Below are 6,000 nucleotides of genomic sequence, written 5' to 3'. Positions count from 1 at the left end.
GCCACTTTCATCTGGTTAGGCCCCGGCGCCCAGACAGAGAAGAGTTTCATTCAACTGTGGGTTTCATAAAATTTGTATCAAATAAAGAAGTGGCCCGTAGCACAACAAGACATGTTTTAGGCAGTTAATAAGGACTACTCTGCACAAGGGAGGGACAGGTCCTGTGGGATCCATGCCTGGTTCATCTTTATGAAGGTCAGCTTGTCCACGTTGGCTGTGGACAGGCGGCTGCGCTTGTCAGTAATGACGCCCCCTGCCGTGCTGAATACGCGTTCAGATAAAACGCTGGCCGCCGGGCAGGAAAGCACCTCCAAGGCATAACATGCTAACTCTGGCCACGTGGACAATTTCGAAACCCAGTAGTTAAATGGGGCCGAACCATCCGTCAGGATGTGGAGGGGTGTGCAGACATACTGTTCAACCATGTTAGTGAAATGCTGCCTCCTGCTAACACGTTCCGTATCAGGTGTCGGTGCAGATAGCTGTGGCGTGGAGACAAAACTTTTCCACATTTCTGCCATGCTAACCCTGCCCTCAGATGAGCTGGCCGTGACACAGCTGCGTTGGCGACCTCTTGCCACTCCTCTGCCTTCACCTTCCACCTGTTCCCCTGTGACATGTGGGAATGCTCTCAAGAGCGCCTCTATCAGCGTGCGCTTGTACTCGCGCATCTTACGGTCGCGCTCCAGTTCAGGAATTAAAGTGGGCACATTGTCTTTATACCGGGGATCCAGCAGGGTGGCCACCCAGTAGTCTGCACACGTTAAAACGTGGGCAACTCTGCTGTCGTTGCGCAGGCATTGGAGCATATATTCGCTCATGTGGGCCAGGCTACCCATGGGTAAGGACAAGCTGTCCTCTGTGGGAGGCGTATCGTCATCGTCCACCGTATCCCCCCAGCCACGCACCAGTGATGGGCCTGGGCTGCCACCCCGCTGTGAACTTGCGTCATCCTCGTCCCCCTCCACCTCCTCCTCCTCATCCTCCTCGTCCTCCAGTACAGTGCCTTGGCTGGCGACTTGTGAACCTGTCCTCTGCTGCTTAAACAAACCTCCCTCTGAGCCACTTCGAACAGACTGGCCCGAAAGTGTTAGAAACGAGCCCTCATCCTCCTCCTCCTCCTCCACCTGGGCCACCTCCTCTAACATCATTGCCCTAAGTGTTTTCTCAAGGAGACATAGAAGTGGTATTGTAACGCTGATAACAGTGTCATCGCCACTAGCCATGTTGGTGGAGTACTCGAAACAGCGCAGCAGGGCACACAGGTCTCGCATGGAGGCCCAATCATTGGTGGTGAAGTGGTGCTGTTCGGCAGTACGACTGACGCGAGCGTGCTGCAGCTAAAACTCCACTATGGCCTGCTGCTGCTCGCACAGTCTCTCCAGCATGTGCAAGGTGGAGTTCCACCGGGTGGGCACGTCGCATATGAGGCGGTGAGCGGGAAGGCCGAAGTTCCGCTGTAGCGCAGACAGGCGAGCAGCGGCAGGATGTGAACAGCGGAAGCGCGCACAGACGGCCCGCACTTTATGCAGCAGCTCTGACATGTTGGGGTAGTGGTGAATGAACCTCTGCACCACCAAGTTCAGCACATGCGCCAGGCAAGGGATGTGCGTCAAACCGGCTAGTCCCAGAGCTGCCACGAGATTTCGCCCATTATCGCATACCACCAGGCCTGGCTTGAGGCCCACCGGCAGAAACCACTCGTCGGTCTGTTGTTCAATACCCCGCCACAACTCCTTTGCGCTGTGGGGCCTGTCCCCCAAACATATGAGTTTCAGAATGGCCTGCTGACGTTTACCCCGGGCTGTGCTGAAGTTGGTGGTGAAGGTGTGTGGCTGACCGGATGAGCTGGTGGAAGCAGTGGAGGAGGAAACCGAGTAGGAGGAGGAGGCTACAGGAGGCAGAGAATGATGCCCTGCGATCCTAGGGGGCGGAAGGACGTGCGCCAAGGAACTGTCCGCCGGGGGCCCAGCCGCCACTACATTCATCCAGTGTGCAGTTAGTGAGATATAGCGTCCCTGGCCGTGCTTACTGGTCCACGTATCTGTGGTTAGGTGGACCTTGCCACAAATGGCGTTGCGCAGTGCACACTTGATTTTATCGGACACTTGCATGTGCAGGGAAGGCACGGCTGTCTTGGAGAAGTAGTGGCGGCTGGGAACCACATACTGCGGGACAGCCATGGCCATCAGCTGTTTGAAGCTGTCTGTGTCCACCAGCCGGAATGACAGCATTTCAAAGGCCAACAGTTTAGAAATGCTGGCGTTCAGGCCAAGGGCTCGAGGGTGACTCGGGGGGAATTTGCGCTTCCTCTCTAAGGTTTGAGATATTGAGAGCTGAACGCTGCTGTGTGATATAGTGGAGACGCTAGTTGACGGTGGCGGTGGTGGTGGTGTCGGTGGCACATCCTCTGTTTGCTGCTCGGCAGGTGGCAACATTCCTCTCGAGGCGGAAGCCGAGGCAGCAGCGGTAGAGGGAGCAGGGGGAGCCTCAGCGAGTGCCTGGTTTTTAAGGTGTGTACCCCACTGCAGTTCATGCTTTGCATGTAGATGCCTGGTCATGCAGGTTGTGCTGAGGTTCAGAACGTTAATGCCTCGCCTCAGGCTCTGATGGCAGAGCGTGCAAGTCACTCGGGTCTTGTCGGTAGGACATTGTTTAAAGAAGTGCCATGCCAGGGAACTCTTTGAAGCTGCCTTTGGGGGGCTGGGTCCCTGTTGGCGATGTCCAGTAGCAGGCGAACTCTGGGGGCGGCGGCTCGTCTGCTTTGGCCCCCTGCTCCCTCTTTGGCTTCGCTGTTGTCTCGGTCTCACCACTACCTCTTCCTCTGAACTGTGAAAGTCATCGCCACGACCTTCAGTCCATGTGGGGTCTAAGACCTCATCGTCCTCTGCATCGTCTTCCACCCAGTCTCCCTCCCTGACCTCCTCCTGTTCAGTCTGCACACTGCAAAAAGACGCGGCAGTGGGCACCTGTGTTTCGTCATCATCAGAGAGTCGGTGACTCTGCTGTGGTGGTATTCCCATGTCCTCTTCATCTGGAGACATAAGTGGTTGTGCGTCAGTGCATGGTATGTCTTCCTCCACTGGGGAAGGGCTAGGTGGACGCCCCTGGGAAACCCTGGAAGCAGAGTCTTCAAACAGAAGAAGAGACTGCTGCATAACTTGTGGCTCAGACCGTTTCCCTGATATGCTTGGGGGTGATGTGACAGACTGATGGGCTTGGTTTTCAGGTGCCACCTGTGCACTTTCCGCAGAAGACTGGGTGGAAGACCATGTGGTGAACGTGCTGGAAGCACTGTCGGCCACCCAATCGATTAATGCCTCTACCTGCTCAGGCCTTACCATCCTAAGAGCGGTATTGGGCCCCACGAGATATTGCGGTACATTCTGCCGGCTAGTTGAGGGAGTTCGTTCCCTACTGTGTGCGCCTGGGGCCGAACGGCCACGTCCTCTACCAGCAACAGAGGCTCCACGGACACCACCACGACCGCGTCCTCGTCCCTTAATAGTATTTTTCTTCATTGTTGCGATTCAACTCGCACCACAATGAAATATATTATTTTTTATAAGCAAAATCCCCTCACTGGAATACTTTCAGTCTTTTGACTGTATGGATTACAGATGGAATGACTGTTATATGTGAGTACCGCTTTCTTTGACAGATTCTAGTATGGGTACATATATGTTTTCCCAACCCCAGCACATTAGTTTGCTAATTCCAGATGTATGAAACGCAGGCCTAACTGTATCTAGTATATTGAACGCCAGATAAACTAACTTGGCCTTTTTTAAATAAAAAAAAAATTCCCTCACTGGAATACTTTCAGTCTTTTGACTGTATGGATTACAGATGGAATGACTGTTATATGTGAGTACCGCTTTCTTTGACAGATTCTAGTATGGGTACATATATGTTTTCCCAACCCCAGCACATTAGTTTGCTAATTCCAGATGTATGAAACGCAGGCCTAACTGTATCTAGTATATTGAACGCCAGATAAACTAACTTGGCCTTTTTTAAATAAAAAAAATTCCCTCACTGGAATACTTTATGGCTTTTGACTGTATGGATTACAGATGGAATGACTGTTATATGTGAGTACCGCTTTCTTTGACAGATTCTAGTATGGGTACATATATGTTTTCCCAACCCCAGCACATTAGTTTGCTAATTCCAGATGTATGAAACGCAGGCCTAACTGTATCTAGTATATTGAACGCCAGATAAACTAACTTGGCCTTTTTTAAATAAAAAAAATCCCCTCACTGGAATACTTTCAGTCTTTTGACTGTATGGATTACAGATGGAATGACTGTTATATGTGAGTACCGCTTTCTTTGACAGATTCTAGTATGGGTACATATATGTTTTCCCAACCCCAGCACATTAGTTTGCTAATTCCAGATGTATGAAACGCAGGCCTAACTGTATCTAGTATATTGAACGCCAGATAAACTAACTTGGCCTTTTTTAAATAAAAAAATTCCCTCACTGGAATACTTTCAGTCTTTTGACTGTATGGATTACAGATGGAATGACTGTTATATGTGAGTACCGCTTTCTTTGACAGATTCTAGTATGGGTACATATATGTTTTCCCAACCCCAGCACATTAGTTTGCTAATTCCAGATGTATGAAACGCAGGCCTAACTGTATCTAGTATATTGAACGCCAGATAAACTAACTTGGCCTTTTTTAAATAAAAAAAATCCCCTCACTGGAATACTTTCAGTCTTTTGACTGTATGGATTACAGATGGAATGACTGTTATATGTGAGTACCGCTTTCTTTGACAGATTCTAGTATGGGTACATATATGTTTTCCCAACCCCAGCACATTAGTTTGCTAATTCCAGATGTATGAAACGCAGGCCTAACTGTATCTAGTATATTGAACGCCAGATAAACTAACTTGGCCTTTTTTAAATAAAAAAAATTCCCTCACTGGAATACTTTCAGTCTTTTGACTGTATGGATTACAGATGGAATGACTGTTATATGTGAGTACCGCTTTCTTTGACAGATTCTAGTATGGGTACATATATGTTTTCCCAACCCCAGCACATTAGTTTGCTAATTCCAGATGTATGAAACGCAGGCCTAACTGTATCTAGTATATTGAACGCCAGATAAACTAACTTGGCCTTTTTTAAATAAAAAAAATTCCCTCACTGGAATACTTTCAGTCTTTTGACTGTATGGATTACAGATGGAATGACTGTTATATGTGAGTACCGCTTTCTTTGACAGATTCTAGTATGGGTACATATATGTTTTCCCAACCCCAGCACATTAGTTTGCTAATTCCAGATGTATGAAACGCAGGCCTAACTGTATCTAGTATATTGAACGCCAGATAAACTAACTTGGCCTTTTTTAAATAAAAAAAATCCCCTCACTGGAATACTTTCAGTCTTTTGACTGTATGGATTACAGATGGAATGACTGTTATATGTGAGTACCGCTTTCTTTGACAGATTCTAGTATGGGTACATATATGTTTTCCCAACCCCAGCACATTAGTTTGCTAATTCCAGATGTATGAAACGCAGGCCTAACTGTATCTAGTATATTGAACGCCAGATAAACTAACTTGGCCTTTTTTAAATAAAAAAAATTCCCTCACTGGAATACTTTCAGTCTTTTGACTGTATGGATTACAGATGGAATGACTGTTATATGTGAGTACCGCTTTCTTTGACAGATTCTAGTATGGGTACATATATGTTTTCCCAACCCCAGCACATTAGTTTGCTAATTCCAGATGTATGAAACGCAGGCCTAACTGTATCTAGTATATTGAACGCCAGATAAACTAACTTGGCCTTTTTTAAATAAAAAAAATTCCCTCACTGGAATACTTTCAGTCTTTTGACTGTATGGATTACAGATGGAATGACTGTTATATGTGAGTACCGCTTTCTTTGACAGATTCTAGTATGGGTACATATATGTTTTCCCAACCCCAGCACATTAGTTTGCTAATTCCAGATGTATGA

Source organism: Bufo bufo, chromosome 7 (genome assembly GCF_905171765.1).
Source record: "Bufo bufo chromosome 7, aBufBuf1.1, whole genome shotgun sequence".
Lineage (NCBI taxonomy): Eukaryota > Metazoa > Chordata > Amphibia > Anura > Bufonidae > Bufo > Bufo bufo.
Note: the sequence above shows the minus strand (reverse complement) of the source record.